Genomic DNA, 21,615 nt, shown 5'->3' on the forward strand with positions numbered 1-21,615 from the left:
CACACACACACACACACACACACACACACACACACACACAGAGTTTTACACACACTGCCCCCCTTTGATTGATGTCCCACCTGATGCTGCTTTAACTTCTGATCCATCACGCTCAGTCAGGAGATCAGCAGGCGTCTGACAGGAAATGACCTCGATGTCTGACAGAAAACAGGAAACAAAGGCAAGATATCAAAACAAAAAAAATCTTAGCCTGAGAAGAACACACTTGACACAGGAAGCATAACAATAATAATAATAATAATAATAATGATAATCATCATCATCATCACAACAACAACAACAATAAAATAATAATAAGATAATATCCATATTGTCTCTCATTCACATGTCATGTAGAGACATTCTTACCATTCACGCTCCCATTATTATTTTTATTAGCGGTATTATAATTATTATTATTATTAGTAGTAGTAGTAGTGTTGGTGGTAATGTTAATAATACATAAAGACAATAATTTTTAGTATTAGTTATCATAATAGAGCTACTGCTACTCCTACTACCACCACTACCACATCACAATTAATAATAATAACAATTATAAATAATGGTAATTATAATAACAATAACAAATATGAAAATGATAAGAAATAATTACATTAAACATAAATTATATTCTTCTTTTTTCATTATTATAATTTTGATAATAACAATAAAAGTATCAGAAATTATAATAGCAATCATTATTATTATGATATTATTATGATAATCATAATTATTATATAAAAATAACGTAAATAAATAAATAGTGAACCATCTCACTGTGACCCTGACTGCAGGGTAAGCAGTGTAGATAATGAATGAATGAATGAATGATAATAATGGAGGGGAAAAAGAGACCGTAGAACCTGGTGGAACGTAAAGATCCCTGAAGGAGTTCAGATGAAACAGGATGAGCTGAAGTGACAGAAAGAAAATCAAAGTTCTAGTTTATTTATTGGAGGGATAGTCTCCAGGGTCAAAGGTCAGCGAGGGGGGGGGGGGGGGGGGGGGGCAGGACCAGGACTTGGCTGTGGCGCTGATGATCCGTCCAGATGTTCCTCCTTCTTCTTCTCCTCCACAATTAAGGTCCATAAATCACAGCCTGCTCCTTCCTGCCGCGCCGCTGGGGAACGCTCCGGAACCAACCAATAACTCATTACAAATTGGAGGGTTAAAGAAGAGGAGGAGAAGGAGAAGGAGGAGAAGGAAGGATAAGGAGGCAGGAGAGGAGAGGAGGAGGCTGGAGTCTGACATCATTTAGTTTCAAATCTGAAACTGAAAATAACATAAAATAAAAACAGAAATGAAACATAAAATTAAAAATAAAAGGAAAACTAAAAAAGATTTTGGAAGAAGAAATTGGAAATTAAATCAAATAATAAAAATAACAACATAATTGTGAGGTAAAAACAATATTCAAAGTCATAAAGAGTAAAGTAAAGTAAATTAAGGGAATTATTACAGTGCTGAAAACAAAATAGAGCAAAATCAAATAAATTGATATATATATATATATATATATATGTTATCATATATATGTAAAAGGTAAAAAATTAAATTGAATATAAAGATAAAAATATTGAACACTAAATTAATATTGAAAATAAATCAAAATCAATCAATTAATTAATAAAGTAAATTAATGAAATAATAATAAATATTATGACAACAAAATAAAATAAGATAAATATAAGATAAAATTGAAAATGAAATAAAATGAGAAAAAATAATTCAGATAACATATTTATTACCAAATTCGACACACATATATATATATATATATATATAATATATATAGGGTTAAAAAATGAAAGAAATAGTTTATTAGTTTAATTAATGTAAATTAATAGAATAATAATAATGAAAATGTAATGAAATTATGATAAATTACAAAAAAATTAATCGAATGAGACCGTAATATATATGACTAAATTAGAAATTGAAATGATAAATATAGTCAATCATATTGGATAGAATTACAAATATATTTACAAATACCACTTAATCCAAGGTAAAAAATAAATAAATAAAATCATGAAAACTTAAACGAAATTAATAAAATAATTGCAATAATGACAGTAGAAAAATAAAGTAGAATGAAATAAAATGAAAGTACATTAATGAAATAAAATGAATGTAAAATTGATAAAAATTCATTAAAATGAAATAAATTAAATTGAATAGAACAAGATAATTGTAATGATAACTGAACATCTTAAATGACAAATACTGCTAGTGTGTCGAAGTTTGTTGAGACACTGAACCCCTAACTGCTCCCCTGGCACTGATGGATGGGGGCCTACTGCTCATGGTTCATCCATGCTGAGTTAATTGCAGAGAACAAATTCCCCATGAGGGATTAATGAAAGATAAATTATTATTATTATTTGAATTAGATTGAATAAAATGAAATTACAATTTTTTCACAAAATACAACAACATGAATATATGGTAAAAATAAATAAAATAATTAGAATAATACAAAATAAAAGTAAGTTAATGAAATAATAACAATGAATGTAAAATAAAGTAAAATAAAAGATAAAGATAAAATTGAATAAATCAAAATAAATAAAATTGGAAATTAAGTAAATGAATTTATTTTTTTTCTATTCAAAAGAATTAATTTAATAACAAATATATTACCAATAACAAGATAAATCATTTAAAATAAAGGAAATTAATAGACTGATAAATAAAATGAACATAAATATGACATAAATAAAGTAAAATGAAATAAAATGAAAATAAATTGACATAATAACAATGAAATTATATACAATACAATAAAGTACAATAAAGGACTGAGAGTAGGAACTATGAATATCAGGACTATGACAGGAAAAGGTTGAGAGTTGGTCGACATGATGCAGAGAAGAAGGGTGGATATACTGTGTGTCCAGGAGACCAGGTGGAAAGGTAGTAAGGCTAGAAGCTTAGGAGCAGGCTTTAAGTTTTACTATCATGGTACTGACAAGAAGAGAAATGGAGTAGGAGTTACTGAGTAGGAGAGTTTGTTAGGAACGTTTTGGAGGTGAAAAGAATGCCAGTTACACTTATGAGTCTGAGGCTGGAAATTGAAGATGTGATGCTCAATGTTGTTAGTAGCTATGCCCCGCAGGTGGGATGTGGGTTTGAAAAGAAGGAGAAGTTCTGGAATGAGTTGGATTAAGTAATGCAGAATATCCCCAGAGATGAGAGAGTGGTAATTGGTGCAGACTTCAATGGGCATGTTGGTGCAGGCAATAGAGGGGATGAAAAAGTGATGGGCAGATTTGGTATCCAGGATAGGAGCGCAGAGGGACAGATGGTGGTAGATTTTGCAAAAAGGATGGAAATGGCTGAAGTGAACACTTTTTTTCCAGAAAAGATAGGAACATAGGGTAATTTATGAGAGCAGGGGTAGGAGCACGCATCTTGTATAGACGAGGTAACCAGAAAGACATCAGTAACTGCAAAGTAGCTGTAGGTGAGAGCGTAACCAGACAGCATTGGAAGGTGGTTTGTAGGATGATTGAGGTATGTAAGTGTCTAGGAAAGGCAGCGGTACTCGCTAGATTTTTCAACAGGATCTTAGAGAGTGAGAAGATGCCTGAGGAATGGAGAAGAAGTGTGATGGGGCACATTTTTAAGAATATGGGGGGGCGTGCAAGATTTTTGCAACTATAAGTTGGTGAGTCATACAATGAAGTTATAAGAAAGAGTAGTGGAAACTAGAATGAGAGCAGAGGTGAGCATTTGTGAGCCTAATGTATGGCTTGTATGGCTTTATGCCTAGAAAGAGCACTACAGATGCAGTATTGGCTTTGAGAATGCTAATAAAGAAGTACAGAGAAGGCTTCATTGGGAGCTTCATCGTGTTTTTATAGACCTAGATATGACAAGTGCCAGGAGAGCAACTCTGGTAATATATTGGGGAAGTCTGGAGTGGCAGAGAAGTTTGTTAGACTGGTGCAGGACATGTATGCTAGCTGTGAGACAGTGGTGTGGTGTGCTGTAGGGGTAACGGAGAAGTTCAAGGTGGAGGTGGGACTCCATCAGGGATCAGCTCTGAGCCCCTTCTTGTTTGCAGTGGTGATGTCAGCCTATCAGCTGACAGATGAGGTTAGACAGGAATCTCCATGGACCATGATATTTGCAGATAACATTGTGATCTGGAGTGAGAGCAGGGAACTAGTTGAGAAAAATCTAGAGGGGTGGAGGTATGCTCTGGAAAAGAGAGGAATGATGGTTAGTTGCAGCAAGACAGAGTATATGTGTGTGAATGAGAGGAATGAGAGGGTAAAATTGTGTGGCGACAGGGACTGTAGATCAAGAATTTGGAGGATTTCAGGTACTTGGGGTCAGTCCAGAGCAACGGAGAGTGTGGAAAAGAGGTGAAGAGGTAGGTTCAAGCAGGTTAGACTGGGTAGAGAAAAGTGTCAGGGGTACTAAGTGATAGAAGACTGTCAACCAGAATGAAAGGAAAGGTGTACAAGACAGTGGTGAGACAGTGGTATTGCCTCGAAACAGTTCCAATAACAAAACGACAGGAGGCAGAGCTGGAGGTCGCAGAGATGAAAATGCTAAGGTTCTCTTTGGGAGTTAGATGTTTTGGAGAGAAGGTCAGAGAAGACAGACTGAAATTGTTTGGGTCACATACAGAGGAGGCATAGTGAATATATGGTAGGCGGATGCTGGAATTGGAGCTGCCAGGCAGGAAGTCTAGAGGAAGACCAAAGAGAAGATTTATGGACGCAGTGAGAGATGATATGAAGGTAGTTGGTGTGAGAGAGGAGGATACAGAGAATAGGATTAGATAGACAAGGTTGATTCGCTGTGGCGACCCCTGAAGGGAAAAGATTTTCCTAAGTTAACCTGTCTGGTTGTTTTATACATTAATTCACTCTTTCTTTTTACATAATTTCAAAATAATAGATAATTCAAGAGTAATGTCTACATCCTGATGTCACCTTTTTTGTTTTATTTTCTTAGATATATTTTTTCTGTTGTTTTATTTTCCTTGTTTCTTAATTATTTAGATTTGTTATTTAAAAAAATAGTATAATCTTTCAATAATTTAAATCATTAACGTTCATTAAATTTACTATTGTTTCCATTTTTGTTCCTGTTTTATATTAAAATTGTTCAGGTTATTTGAATGTTGTTTCACTCTTTTTTAACAAAATTTCTAAATAAAAAATCATTTGTGAATAATGTAAATATTTTCTTGAGTTTCTTCCTAATCTTGCTGTATTTGTTTATTTTGTTTTATTTATTTACAGTTTTCATTTAATTCATTTATTTAGTTTTTTTTATGAAAAGAAATATACCTTTTTTTTTCAAGTTTAAATCATTGTTAATTTCTATGAATTCTCGTTCAATTTTAACATTGTTCCTGCTTTACTGCTATCGATCAGTTCATTCAAATGTTGTTTTTCTCAAAATTTTCCAAATATTTATATAATAAGCACTTTAACAATAATATCTACATGTTGGTATGTTTCTGTCTGATTTCACTGTATATATTCATTTTATAGATTTATAATTTTTACTTATTTCCAATTTTAATTTAATTCTATTAATCTGATAGCCTTGATCATTTGAAATGTTGTTTTACAGATTTTTAACACAATTTCTAATTGATATATAATTTAATACCAATGTTTAAATATTTTATTGCATTATTTCTTGATTGTATGTATTTATTTATATATTTCTATTTGTTTGTATTTGTAATTTTGTGATTAATTTAATTCTTTATTTTTTTATATATTGTCTTTCTGGGTGATTCTGACTTTTGTTTTAAATTAATACTAATAATACTAAAATGTCACCTCTCTACCAAGGAGTGAATTACATTTTTTAACATTTCTGTCTCCACTGATGTCGCTTTTTTCTGCTGATGTTCATCCATTCACTTTACCGTTGTTTTATTTTGTCGGACTTCCTGTTCCCTGAGGGAAAAAAAAAACAGATTTCTGTTGTTTTGAGGTTGGATGATTTTATTGAACATCACAACATTCCCCTTCTCCATGTTCCTCAGGAGGAAGCAGGAGGAGAACGCAGGTCCAGGAGGAGGGTCATCACTGAAAGCTGTCGATCTTCTTTTGAATTAATAACCTCCAATAACTAATCAGATCAATGAAATGCTCATCAAACATGTTTGGATAAAATCCCACACACAGCAAACAAAGGTATGATTCTATCCAAGCCTCAAACGCATCACGTGACCCTGAACGCACCAACAGTCCAGCTGGGGTCATACTGTTAATGTGATGCATTAGTGGGGTAAGGGGGTCCCTTGAGCATGCACACACACACACACACACACACACACACACACACGCACTGAAGTCCATGCACCTGTTTGTTTCCTCAATGTTCTAAAATTCCCTCCACCAGCTGTGAGGTGCAGTTCCCCTCCAGGCCAGCAGGGGGCGCCGTGTTCAAGACCCGTCTGTGAGGGAAAGCCGGAACCATGACGTCGGGTTCTACCAGCTGCCGTCAGAGAACCCGGTTCAAGAACATGTCTGGAAATAAACAAGGAAAGAAAAGGTCTGGAAAAACCTCTTAAACTGACATGCCGTTCTGGACCAGGTTCTCCGCTGGGTTCTCCATGTCGGTTTCCCTTTCTTGCATTACCTCCATGTTCTCCATCTTCCTCCGACAACAGTCCTTCAGGTCATTGAAGCATCTAAGTTACACATACATATAAATATTAAACACATTTTTTCAAAATAAAGTTTGTTCTTACTGCCTTCAGGTTCTGAAGTCCATTCAGAACCTGAAGTGTTGTATTGATGATTTTCCTGTAGAAATATTGAGAAGTTTGGTTTGCTGTTACTCCTTTTGGTTTTATGAATGTGAAATTTTCCCAAGGCAACACAAGTTGTACAAAAAAAAAACAAAGTTCTTTTCCTTGATGCGGTCTTCATAATAAAGAAAAATGTCCTTATCCTGCAGCTGCAGTGAGAATCCACTTCTCCTCTGGATAACGGCTTGTACATTCATCCAGAACAGTTGTGAGTACAAGCAATAGTAAAATAAATGTAAAATGGATTGTTCATGTATACCACAGAAATCACAGGAGTCATCCATTTAAATTTTAAATTCTGATTCTATATTTTGTGTGTAATTTTGTTAGATACTTCCTTGATTTTATCGTTTAGACAGAATTTATTACTACTCAGCCATATTTTATCCAATTTACATCCTTATATAAAGAAGACCAAAAATCTGTAGCCGTAGTAACAGTTTTACCTTCAAAAGAGACTTGATGTATTTATATTACATTTGTATTATTATTATTGTATTTATATTAACATTTGTCCTTTGTAACATCCACCGTCCCAGAAACATCTTGTTCAGATTTGACACACGACGCTTTGCCGTGGAGCCAATAAGCAGCTGCAAAAAACTTCTTGGGATATTTTGTCATATTCTTTTGATAGAGCAGCAATTCCAAGTCTAGCAATTAAGTCTTAAGTTGTGAAACCAGAATGATACAGTTGTCGACCCAGCTTTTATAACACAATGATTTCTTTTTACTCTAGTTATTACAAGTATAATCATTTGTGGGTGAAAAATGATGTTTGTACAGTGATGTCCATGCCAGCAGAGCCTGCTTTTGAAAATGTGCCAATTTCACAGGTAGTTTATCAGGAAAAGTCACGTTTTAATAGGAATTTGAATCCTCTGAATGAGTTTATATATTATCTCTTTCGTTCATTTGTTTTGTCATTTTAAGGGTATTATTCAATGTTTCAAAGCTTACAGCCTCCACATCCCCCATTCTGTCTCACATTACCTCTTTTCTAAGAATAAGTGGCATTTAATTCTCCATATGAAATTGAATAAGATCTTATCTAGTTTTTTTGTATATTACATTCAACATTCCTATCATCATGGACACATGAATGCCCCGCGATATTCCTTCCGCTTTGGAAAGCAGAACATTAACCATATGCTAAACTTTTTATAATTTGTTCGATTATAGGGTTGGAGTTTAAGTCGTTACAGGATTTTTCATTTTTCTCAAGGTCCATCTCCAGATATGTGCCGGTATCCTCAACAGGAATACCAATGATCTTCGATAGGTCCCATTCTTTAATTGGGAATAATACTGACTTATTTAAGTTCATTTTTAGTCCTGATACTGATTTGCCTGTAAGTTGTCCATGGGTGTGAAGGAAGGAGTGACCTGTTGGATGATTGACAGCTGACCAGCTCGGGTTAGGCTCCGCCCCTCTCCTCAGCGCCAGGTGTGATTGGCTAAAAGACTTGTTATGGATGTTGTTCAGATCAATGTCCGTCCTGCTCCTGGCCCAAGGTCGGGAGTTTCGGGCGTTGATGGTTCACGCCGCGGCGTCCCGTCGGAACGGGAGGCCCTTCTCAGTGTGGCGGCGTCCTCCCGCCTGCGGCGCCTGCTCGCCGTGGCCTTTTCCCGTCACACGGCGAGTGACAGCCGGTCCCAAACCTCCCGGTGCTCCCGCATCACGCCGCTTCCCGCCCGGCGCTAGCACGCCGCCACGACACACGGCCGGGCCGCTTAGAACGGTGCCGATTGGGGGGAGAGGACCAGGGGACACGCGGCGAAGGTGACCTTCATCCCGAATGGTAATGTGACATTTAACCCCGAGCTGTCACATGATCGGAGAGCGGTCAATATGGCGTCCCGCCGTGGCCATGGGACACTGAGCACGTGCAGCAGGGGGCGCCGTGGCGTGATAGGGATCACACACGCTAACACACGAGGCTCAATAAAATCAGCCTCTGATTATACAGAGAACACATAAACACAGGAATGATATAGATCTAAAAAATGATAGCGATAAAAAAATTCAATAAAAATAAGTAATAATGAATTAAATGTAGATTTTAACTCATAGAAAATTAAAAAAAAAAAATTAAAATGAGATATAAATAATAGGAGAAAAAAATTTGTATTTACATCTATTCAACATAAAAATCAATAGGTAATCAGTGTTTATATATGTTATCAATAATCTACATCTCTTTTTATCAAATGTATACTACATATGTCTCGATACATATACATATGCTTCTTTATCATTTGTAATGTATAATTACATTACATTACATTACATTGCATTTGGCAGACGCTTTTATCCAAAGCGACTTACAATAGAGGACATAGGGACTGCAAATACACTTGCAAATACACGATGCACAGGAAATAATCACATGCATTTCCTTAGTATGACCCCCCTTTCCCTCCCAACAGACAGGAAGTGATGTCGCATCGATACTTCCTGTCTGAGATCCAGGAGGAGCGATGATGGACTCTGATAGCGGAGAGCCGTCAATATTTATCTGCTTTTCGCTTTCAGATGTTCAACAGGAAACATGTTGCTCGGGGTTAACACACACACACATACGTGCGTGTGCACGGACACACACACACACACACACACACACAAACATGCACGGTGAGTGTTTGTCCCCCCCCCCCAGGACCTGAAGGCGTAGTCCTCGTCCCCCGGCGCCGAGGTTCACCAGGTGTTGTCTGCAACAGGCAATTAGTGGAATAGGTGTAGCTGTCAATCACGGGCGGCCAGATTAGCGTCCCGGCTGTAATTAGCGGGTTAGCGGCCGGCGGCGCCGGGATGAAGGCGCTGCCAATAATGGACCCGCGGGTATTAATTACTGAAGGTCGGAGCCGCGGAAAAGGCCGGGATCTTAGCGGCGCCGCACGTAAGATGATTGTTTAAATTTCAAAAATAATACAGCTCTGACAGTTGTTGGCGTCCCCCCGGGGGGGGAGGGAGGCAGGGGGGGGCGGGAGGGGGGTGTCGGGTGGGGGGCTTAGTGGTGCAGGGGTGGGGGGGGCGGTACAAGGTAGCCGAGGTAATTAGTTTGAAGAGGGAAAGGGCAGGGTTACAGGCCTGTGTGTGGGAGGAGGAGAAGACCTCCACCTCCAGGGGGCGACAGGAACACACTCTAAATACACTGTAAACACACACACTCACACACACAGTCATATATGCACACACACTCATACTCACAGGCTGTAAACATATACATACACAGATATTTACAGACACATTCAGTCATATATACACACACAATCGCAGGCTGAAAACACATACATAAATCTATCCATACAAACATGCATAGATTATATATACACACACTCAAAGTCATATATGTGCACACACTCATACTCACTACTCACAGGCTGTAAACACATACAAATACAGATAAACACACACACACACACATAGTCATCTATACACACATATACTCACACACTCACAGGCAGACAATACACATACATCTATACATACAAAGATTATATACTCACACACTCACAGTCCTATGTACATGCATGCACACACTAAAAGCAAACACACATAGACACATACACACAAAGATATAGACACACAGTGACATAAGTACATGTACATGTACACACGTTTGCATACACACAGTCATACATACGTGGTGCACATACTGTAAACACACACACCCATAGATACAAACACATACACATGTATGCACACACACTCATACTTACCAGCTGTAAACACATACATACAGTCTTCTATACACACACAGACACACACACAGGCTGAAAACACACATACAAACACACACACACACACACACATATATATATATATATGTACACACACACACACACACACATACACAGTCATATATATTTATGTATACACACACACACACACAGGCTGAAAACATGCATACTGTGCGATCACGTACAAACACACTCAGACACACACACACACACACACGCACACACACTGATATAGACACACATAGATTGCAGAGTCATACACACATTGACAGGTCCATGTACACACAGTCATACATACATGATGCACACACATACATAGATACATACCCACACACACACAATCAAATACACACAGTGCATAAACATTAAACATACACATGTACATAAATACATACACACACACACACAGAAAGACGCACAGTCATATATACACAAATGTATACAAACACACACAAACATAACAAGAGGCTGTAAATACAAATATACATACACAAATACACACACACACATGCAAACACATACTGTGAACACATGTACATACATGTAGATACACACGCACACTCACAGTCATACATACATGCACGCACACACATACAAATACAGACACAGATTGCACACACAATCATACATTCACATTGACATGTACACATACACAGATTTGCATACACACACACAGTACATGGTGCACACACTGAAACACACAGCCATACATTTATATACACACACTCAATGGCTGTAAACACATATATACGTATACACACACACACACACACACGCACACGCACAGTCATATACACAAACACTGCAAACACACATTTACATACACATAGATACACACAATAACTCACTGTCATACATACATGTACACCCACATTTACACATACACACAGTCATACAACATGGTGCAAATAGTTTAAACACACACACATACACACAGATGCACACAACCACACACAAACATACATACTGATATACATGCACACACAATGAAAACATGCACATACACACATGCAATCGCACAATGATACACAAACACAAACATATATGTGCACATACGATATACACACATATACATATACACACACACATCGTCATGCATATGTACACAGATACACATGTACACCTTTGCACACTAATACACACATACAGTCATACATACACACATATACAATAGAAAGCTATAAAGGTCAAAGGTCAGAGGTCAAAGGTCAGAGGGTGAAAATGTAATAATGAAATAGTGAAATGAGTATGTGTTGATTGAACACTTTGTGAAACAAATATTTTAATCAATTCAAACTTCGATGACCTCAGTTAATGACATCATACTGGCCCATCATACTGGGATGGTGGTCACCATGGTGACAGTGCAGCATCGTCAGCCATTTTGGCATCGGCCGGGCCACCATCTCCTCCGATTGTCACAGAGATGCCTGTCAATCAGCCTCAGAATGAGATTCTTTCATGAATAAATTTACATAGAAAATGGCGGGAACATCTGGCGGCGGCGGCGGCGTCATCAGACGTCCATATGGAGGCCGAGCGGCAGCGGCGACGGCTCCACGCCGCTCGGTGAAAAGCAGCGGCGGCGGTTCTGACAGTCGGGAGGCACTTCGCCGACCGTTCACCCAATTACAGCCGCCCACCGCCAATTAGCCCACCCTGAAAACAAACACCCTTCCCTCCGACGGAGAGTCAACACAAACACGCCGCCGCCACCGGCATGCCGAGTGGCGCCAAAACGAAATGCAAATGGGGCGGCGCATCTGTGAGGGTTTGTTTCCTCGCAATTAAAAACAGGGAAAGTTTCCATTTCAAACTGCGTCTTCATCCTGGTGGTGGACGAGGAGGAAGACGAGGGCGAGCGGGAGGAGAAGAAGAGGAGGAAGAGAGAACGGAGGGTGAAGGAAAGAAGGGAGAAAAGGAGGTGGACAGGAAGAGGAGGCTCCTCGGGAAAAGTCGACATTCATGAAAGAACTGAAGAGGAAAGTTGGAAACTTAGTTCCTTCTGTTTGACTGGATCAATAATCAATCAATATTGATCTGAGGTGATTGACCGTTTCGATTGAATGTTTAATGACAAAATGATTTTAGCATGAACAATGTGCTTCTTTCCTCGAGGAAACTGATTCACATTTGTTTTGTTTTTTTAAACTCAATATCTATCGATCAGAAGATGGAGGCAGAACATTAGCAGAGAGAGGGAAAATAAAATAAAATAAAATAAAATAAAATGAGAAATATGAAATGAATTAACATGAAAATATAGTAGAAATAAATACAGAAAATAAAGGAAAACAAACACAAATCTATGTAAAATAAATATAAAATACATAAAAATGAGTGCATGTCTTTGTGCATTCGCTGGTGTGTGTGTGTTTGTGTGTGTGTGTGTGCGCGTGTGTCTGCGTGTCAACACCGGCTTTGTCAGTTTTTGTATTTTTTTTGATGATTGATCAGTCATTTCATTTAATCCTTTTTTTCCCAACATAATTCGTTTTTATTTAATTTCATGATATATTGATTATCTGATCAATTATCAAGTAAGTCATTTCGTTCGCTGTTGTGCCGAAACTTTTAAACCTGCTGACACAGGAAGCTATTGCTTGAGGTAACTGTATTGATTATCAATCGGATCATCCTTTCATGACATGTTAAAGAAATTTTGAGTTTTTAATGCCACCATTCTCTCTCTCATTCACACATTTGGACAATTTAGGGTCTCCGATGAACCTCCTGCATGTTTTGCAGACACGGAGGACAACACGGAGACCTTCCTCTTCTGTGTGGAGCAAGCGCTAACCGCTGCGCCACTGTGCCCCCCTTTTTCTGAAAGTGAAAAGTTTCAAAATTAAAAGTTCAGAGCAAATCTGGATTCCGTACAGACTGATTCGTGGAGGATTTTCTCCTCCTCGTCTTCCTCCTCTCCTTGTTCTTCTTCTGTGAGCGGAATGCTAACCCGCGTCTTCCCCGACAGGAAATGCCGGCTCGTTAGCGGCTCGTTAGATGAGGATTTTCCTGCCGTTTGTCGGAAAACTAATGAAGCGTCAGATCAGTCGCAGCAAAGACTTTTAAACCCGCCGCCAATGATGTCATAGACCCGACCGTTGATGTCATCGGTGAAGTGAAATTGAGGGCAAAATTAAACCCACAGGTGGATCCAGGTTTTGTTTGAAGTGTCAGGTCTCGGACAGAACCATTCTGAAATTATCCAATCAGGATCGAACCATTCACGGATGATGCATTTAGGGATGAACAATCATGGGTTCAACCACTTCAGAAGGAACAGAAGCTTCAGATTGAACAATTTTGGACTGAACCATTCAGCAATGACCCATCTTAGATTTCACCAGTTCAGAAAGAACCATTTAAGACAGCAAAGCTTTGGACTGAACCATCTGGTCAATCCATCTATCTTGGATTGAACCCTTCAGGATTGATCTATTTAGGAATGAACCATTTTAGATTCAACCGATTCAAAGAGAATGAACCATGAAAGACTGGAATGTCTGGACTGGGACTGAACCATCTTGAACTGTATCGCACTGGAACGATCCATTCAGGGAAGAACTTGGACTCAACCACTCCCTTCCTGTATGATGACTTTTGACCCCTTTCGGTTCCAACACAGAAATGGCACGACCCATCAATCACCTCGGCGGGCCACGCCCCCCCCAGGGCCAACCCGTCACACCTCGTCTGTCCGATTGGTCGTCCCGCCGCCGCTGGAGCAGAACATCATGGAAGTTTGATGAGCGAAGTGTGTCTCCTAAGAAATCAATGTCAATCACGACTCCACTCCGCCTCGCCTGTTAGCATGCTAATCTTAGTTATTAATGTTAGCGTCAGCACTAATCTGGTTTTATCTATTGAAAACTTCATGATGTTTGGGAAATGAGATGCGACGTTTGGAATGGCAGTTGCTAGCTAAAATGCTATGGTACACTAACGAACGGGCTATAACAACATGAGTTCGTTCTGCTCTACAAGCTGATCGGTTATTTGTTACTCCACAGTATAATAGCCAAAAACATTTTAAAAGGCTAACGTGCTAACCTGCTAGCCAGTCCCACATGGAGGGTACGTGTCTCTGCTTCCTGGAATTAAAAGTTCCAGGAAGCAGGAACTTTCCATCAACTTGACGAATGTCCCAATCAGCGTCTCTCCAACCTTCCAAAAGAGGCGAACTCAGACAGGAAGTGACATCATGATGCTTAACACTCGCCCTCCTCACCTGAGAGACGTTAATTAGATCGGCGGCGGATCAACGCAAGCAGCGCTAATCAATAATTCACCGCGGCAGACGAGCCGAGGAGCTTTGAAATGTAAATGGAGTTAATTACGTGTTTGCTTTGAGGGCGGGGGGGCGGCGACAGGGACGGTCACCTGAGAGCTGCAACCAATCAGCAGGCCCCACATCAGGGAGACCAGGAAGCATCTGCGGAGAAGGTTCCTTTCTGAAACGTCCAGAAGAACAGCAAAAGCTTAAAGAACCGCAAAGAACATCGCAGGAAGATCGGGGGAACCCGATGTTGAATCTGATATTTTGCGGTATTTTGTGGAAATAGTCAAACGGGAAACTTTCTGATGGACTCTTTTCCGATGTTTTCTACCTATAAGGTCTGGCGCTCGGACTCGTCCCGACAGGTCCGACCGTAACGTCCAGATGTTCCGAACTCCGTCCGATGTTTCTCCCCCCTGGCTCTATAATACCGCCGATTCACAGGAGGCAGCCGACTTCACCCTTCGGCTGTCACTCTCCACCGTCTCCCGGCAACAGAGCCGAGGCGGGGTCAGAGAGTCGCGTAGACCTGCTCTCCTCGGAGGGGGCGGAGCCGAGCCGCCTTGGGGGCGGCACCGGCGCCGTGGGAGGCGACGTCGCCGCGATCGTATCAATTAATCCCAATAAAGACCTTCAGTGACAACACACGGACGCATCAGGCCGACAAAGTGCCGCAGCTTTGTTCCTGCGAGGCGCCAGCTGCCGGCGCCGGGCCCAGAGGACGCCGCCGCAGCACCGCGTTCTGCTCCGGTACGACGCCGCCGGGCCGGACGGATCCCCGCGCGACTGCAGTATTAATGAGGCGACAGCACGGCTGCTTGTGTATTCATTAGACATCTGGGCCGCCAGATGTGACGAGACGCCGCAAGACGAATAAAAAATGACTTCCCATCTGGACGCTGCAAACTGGAAAAGACAAGACACACACACACACAGACCCACACACACACACACACACACACACACACACACACACACACACACACACACACACACACTGCAAACCATAAAAGACAAGAGGCAGTTTCCTCTTTTACTTTGCTTGTCTCCAGGTACAAAGAGGTGCGCACACACACACACACACACACAGACACACACACATACTCACTCACTCACACACACACACACCTCTATAAAGGAGCACAGAAAGAGGTACCACCTTGATATTTGTGATGATCAGAAGATAATGTTCTGAATGGCTGTGTGTGCGTGTGTGTGTGTGTGTGTGTGTGTGTGTGTCTGTCTGTGTGTGTGTGTGTGTGTGTTAGGGCCGACCTGTCGGAGGGAGTGTGTTATCAGCCAGTGCATCCAGATGCCTCTGATACCTCTGACAGACAGACACCCGTCCGTCCACCATGCTGGACTGGTATCATTGGGGATGTGGCTCCGCCCCCCCTCTGCACTGATTGGATGGCCCTGAAGTAACAGAAACAGTTTTTCAGAAGCCAGGAGGAACTTAAGTCAAGTAAGGTTAAGTGAAGCTCTCGGTTGCTATGACAACAGCCCCCCCCCTCCCCCGTGATCTTGGACAGATCAGGTACTGATCTGATGATCAGGTAATGAAGAGAGAGTGGACCTTCAGGTGAACTTCCACGTTACACCACCTCCACCTCCCCTTCACCTCCTCATCACCCTCCCACCCCAACCCCACCCCTCCGTCACCCCCCATCACCCCCCTTCTTCTTAATGGATCCTCCAATTAAAAGGCTCATTTCCTCTCATCTGCTCCGGCGCTGTTTAATTCCTGGAGATGTGCTGAGGGTCCGTCCAGTGCCGGACGCTGTGAAGGTCAGTGGGCCTCCTCCTCCACCCCCACCACCCCAACCTCTACAATCCCCCCCATCAGCATGAAGGCCATTACTCGGGAACCCTTGAAAGCACGGCGGCGTCTCCGAACCTCGTAAAGTCTGGAACCTTCAGGCGTGAAACATCTCCTCTACTTCCAATCTGGTTCTTTCGAAGTCACGTGACCTTCTTGACGCTCCTTTGATTGCAACCTCCTTTAGATAAAAAACTGGGAGGAGGAAATGAAAGGGGGAGAACGAGGAGGACACGTGAAGTTTAGGAGAAGAGAAGGAGATGAGGAGATGAAGAGGAGGAGACAAGTTGATGAGGAAAAGAGAAGAAACGGAACCAGAATCACATGTTGTTTGATGTTTGTTTTCATTTGATGTTTGATGTTGTTTGTTGTCATTTGATGTTGTTTGATGTTGTTTCCTGTGGATTTCGTTGTTTTATGAATTTAATCGATTGATGTTTGCTGTTGTTTGTTGTTTGTTGCTTGTTGTTTGACGTACTCTGATGTTGTGATTTGTTGTTTATTGTTTCTGTGTGATGTTGTATGTTGTATGTTGCGTGATATTATTTGTTGTTGTGCTGTTTGCTGTTTGATGTGTGTGTGTAAACACACTGACTGAACAATGATATAATATTCCAAAAAAGGATCAAAGAAACTTCAAACATAATCAATTAAAAAAACACAATCATATCATAAATTCAATATAAGAACATGCAGAATTTTCACAAAAACAATATACAATAATAATAATAAAGAGGTCAAAGGTCAGGTGTCTATCTGTGGGTTTTGTTTTAGATATGTTATTTAAACGCCATTGATACATTTGTTTATTTTTCAATAATTGTGAAAGTCAGGCTCCGCCTTCATCTTCCAGAACACCTTGCGTCTGTTTGATTAAACCCGGGCCCCGGCGCCCGTGCCCCCTGGGGGGCCCCCCGCCGCCGCCCCCCCGTCGGGCCCCGGCTGCCGGGCGCCATCCATCTGAAAGATGGCCGACATCCTCTCAGTGGAGACAGCCGCCGGTCGGCCAACCAGAGCCGTCACATATTTCAGCGGCGGCGCTCATTAAGGGCGGGCGGCGGCGTAATTGTTTTAATTTATTTGTTTATGGCGGAGGCGGGGGGGCGGGCGCCGCTTTACTGCCGGCATATGGAGGACATTTATCACCATTTGCAGCCTTCGGCCCGAATGATTTTATTAACTAATTTGTTACTTTACACTTTTTTAATCAAACACATGCTGCGCCGTAATGCGGCGAGGAGCTCGGGGCTCCGGGAGGAGCCGCGGGGAAATAAAGGCGAGGGAGAGGAGGGGAGAGCCGCGGCGTGAGCACGTGACGCTTCCGCCATGACAGCGCCGTATGGCCGAGGTCGATCGCTTTTTCGCGCTCCGTGTCAACAAACGGCGACGGCGAAGCTGCAGCTGAGGCGACGCCGTCGCCGCCTCCGTCTTCCCGCAAGGAGGAGCAGCTGCGGCGGCCAATCAGATGCGCCACTCAGTCAGTTAATCACCCGCTCAGCTAATCTGTCACTCAGTCGGCGAGTCGGTTAACCGGGGAGTTACTCCGTCGGTCAACCTGTCAGTCAGCCGGTCTGCGACTCAGGGAGACAGGCAGTCGACCCTCCAGGTCGTCATGGCGACCCGTGCTATTCACTGAGATCCTTCAACGCTGAGGGTGTGGAGAGTTCATTAACGATTCTCCGTTTGTAATAACGCGGTAATAAGCGCTTGTCGAAAGCGAATCAACAGCGCAGACACATCCAGTGGATTTAGCAGATCAATTCAACTAACAATTAAATGAACGGTTTGTAATAATTTCCCATTACAGCTTCATAACTTTATAACAAAGCCTTTTGCCTCAATTTCATACTGTGATAATCGTTAATAAAACATCCACTGACATTTCCTTTTGGTTTCTTCAGTCTCGTCACGATTTTAGATTTTTAGATCTTATTTATGTGATTGACACATTGTTAATTTGATTTTGTTTTTTTTTGAATGTCCTTTGTTTCTATCAGATGACCTTTGACCTCTCTGTAAGGGAGGGGAGGGTGTCATGAGAGTTGACGCGACACGACGTTGAGACGCTAAATGAGTCGACATCTCAGACAAAACTTCCACTTTAACCTCTGTCGGCGGCGCCTCTGAATAAAACAGCGGCCTACTTCCTGATCTCCCTCATCGAGCGGCGGCCGCATCGGCGTCGTGTCGCCTGCTTCCTGTTTGACGGCGTCTCGTCCTGCGGCGACTGGACCGCCAACATCTGGAGCCGCCGAACATAAAGCAGGACGCCAACTGCTACGGTGACAGGGCGCCACTTCCTCTCCCATTAAGGCCCTAAAGAGCAGGACATAGCAGCGGGTGGGGGGGCGGCGGCGTGCGGGGGGTGGCAGGATCATCACATTTTAATAGAACATGTGGCGTCTCCGCCGACTCTCCGGGCCAAATGGCCATCCGGAATTCTGCCCAGCTGTCGGGATACAAATTAGCGGCAAGCTCGTCGCCGAGGGGCCGGCGGCGGCGGGCCGGAGGGGGGACCCGACCCCGGGGCCGGGACCGCCACCAAACAGAAACCGCCTCCCTGGACAGGACTGCAACTTGGCTCCTCTTCGATCCCGGCGTCCATAAGCCTTGGTGATTTTTCAAGTGTTTTTCTGATTGGGTTATCAGGACCGATCAGTTTGATTGATCGACTTCATTGGATTTCAGCTCAAACCGAACTTTGAATGGGGTTTTCAATATCTTTGAATATAAAATTTATTGAGTAAAAAAATTTTACTCAATAATGAGTTCCAGCGTTTTCAAATAATTTCCTTGTGAATGTGGCTGTTTCCGGTCCTTGGAGGAAAACATGAGGGATAAACTACAAACATGGCTTCCGGTCTCTCTGTGGGGGGCGGGGCTTGTGACCTCATCAAAAAAGGCGGGGAAACGCCACAGACAGATCTTCGGTGAAGTTACGGAATTTGAACGGGGGGTTCGCTCTCATCGCCAACCCATCTCCAGGATGGGCGGCTGGTTGCCGTGACAACAGCTCCAACAGATTAGGACTTCTGTGGAGCAGGCGCGTATGGCACCTCCCTCACTTCCTGTTTACCACAGAGGAATTGTAGAGTCGTCAAGGCAACGGCAGCGAGAACCATTAAGGACGCACACAAACTCAAACACACACACGGTGGGGGGGGGGTCTCCCCCCTCCTCCTGCACGGAAATTCTTCATCTTCTCCTTGGTTCCCATGGTGACCAAGAGCTTCAGGCCCTGAGAGATGGACCGCTGCACTGGTTTACGCAAAAGAAGCTCCGCCCACTTCCAGTGGTTGAGGATGGAAACAGGAAGTGGTTTCAGCCTTGAGCACTACCCAACATGGAACCTGAGCCGGAGGCCCAGAAGGAACCCCTGGGGTCAAAGGTCAATGATTGCCGGCCAGGGACATCAACCTAAATGTTCAGGATTTGGCGGTGAAGATACTCCTCTGAGCTGGTCCTTTCGCTTCAGGAGGATCGATGTGGTTTCTGGTCAGGTCCTGGAGCCGCTCCACCTCGGTGACCCGCTGACCTGCCGGACCTGCTGGATCCAGGGTGATGACGTGGACTCTGGCCTGGTTCTGGAGCAGATGTTCCAGGGCCACCGGATCATCCAGATGGAACGTTGAAGGAACGTTCAGGAACCTGGACGACGTCGTCTTGCAGCTGCGAGGAAATGTGCCGCTCGACAAAAGAGCCGCTGTAAACAATCAGGGGCGTTACCATGGCAACCAGGAGCCCCATCTGTTCGCTGCTAATGACCTCTCCTACACACACTTTTTAATTACACACAGGCAAACACACACACCCAGCTAAACACACGCTCACACACATATGCAGTCACTGGAGGTTTTTAACCTGAATCCTCATGAGTGTGTGTGTGTTTGAGTATGTGTTTGCCTGTGTGTGTTTGTGGGAATATGGTTGCCAGTGTGTGCGTAAGTTTGTGTGAGTGTGTGCAAGTTAGTGTGTGTGTGTGTGTGTGTGTGTGTGTGTGTGTGTGTGTGCGTGAGAGAGTGTGTCTGGATGACTGAATGTTTATGTGTTTGCTTGTGTGTGTGTGTGTGTGTGTGTGTGTGTGTGTGTGTGTGGATGAGTGTGCATGAGAGAGTGTTGAAAATATGCTTCGCAGTTTGTGTGTGTGTTAGTTTATGTCTAAGTGTGTGATTTTATACCAGTGTGTATTTGAGAGTGTGTATGTGTTTTTGCCACCGTAAGCTTGTGTGTGTGTGTGTGAGTGTGTGTTTGTATGTGAATGTTTGTTTGTGTGTGCATGTGTGTGTGTGTGTCTGAATGTGTGTTTGTGTCTGGGAGTGTGTGTTTGTGTGTGTGTGTGTGTGTGTGTGTGTGTGTGTGTGTGTGTGTGTGTGTGTGTGTGTGTGTGTGTGTCTGAGTGAGCGTATGTTTCTGTGTGTGTTTGCTTATGTGTGTGTATGTGATTGCCTTTGCATGTTTGAGTGTGTGTGCGAGTGTGTGTGTGTGTAGGTGTGTGTGTCCTGATCACAGTCAAAGAGCTTGATTTGCGAACAAACACCAAGAACTCATGCTGAGACGAGGCCCGGACCTCAGATGACCTCTGACCTCGGTCCAGGGAAGTACCCGATGATCCAGAATCTATCGATCCTAATCAATACATTCCCCCTCAAGCAGGCCTGGGCTGAGCCGACACGGCCCAGCGTTTGGTGCCAGAACCTTTGAGATGCATTCAATTCACTGATCAGTCTGTGATGCATTCAAAGTCACGGGAAAAAAAACAGCCATTCAGATAGAGATAATTAAAACGGCCGCCAGACTTTAAATCTTCAAAGCGGAGCGCAGCTTTTGTTTTCCTCCTGACAGCGGAGCGATGAAGACGAGGAGACGAAGGTCACGGTGCTGCCGGGACCCCGAAGACTCCAACACATAATTGAGTTGGAGACGCCGGGGCCGACCCCCCGCCTCTGCCCCCCCGACGCTGTTTACACGCTCGTTAGC

At 42.5% G+C, this 21,615-nt stretch overlaps 1 long non-coding RNA gene across 1 annotated transcript; it reads right to left on the minus strand.

Annotated features, from left to right (window-relative positions):
- Positions 1–6,628: 6,628 nt before the first annotated feature.
- Positions 6,629–16,810, minus strand: LOC147215676 (uncharacterized). Its single transcript, XR_015109244.1, has 3 exons — positions 16,717–16,810; positions 16,095–16,235; positions 6,629–6,676 (listed from the first exon to the last, which is right to left on the minus strand). It is a non-coding gene; the product is annotated as an uncharacterized LOC147215676 (long non-coding RNA).
- Positions 16,811–21,615: the final 4,805 nt, after the last annotated feature.

This window comes from Fistularia commersonii, chromosome 31 (genome assembly GCF_037954325.1).
Source record: "Fistularia commersonii isolate RoL2024-O1a breed Wild chromosome 31, RoL_Fcom_v1.0, whole genome shotgun sequence".
Classification (NCBI taxonomy): Eukaryota; Metazoa; Chordata; class Actinopteri; order Syngnathiformes; family Fistulariidae; genus Fistularia; species Fistularia commersonii.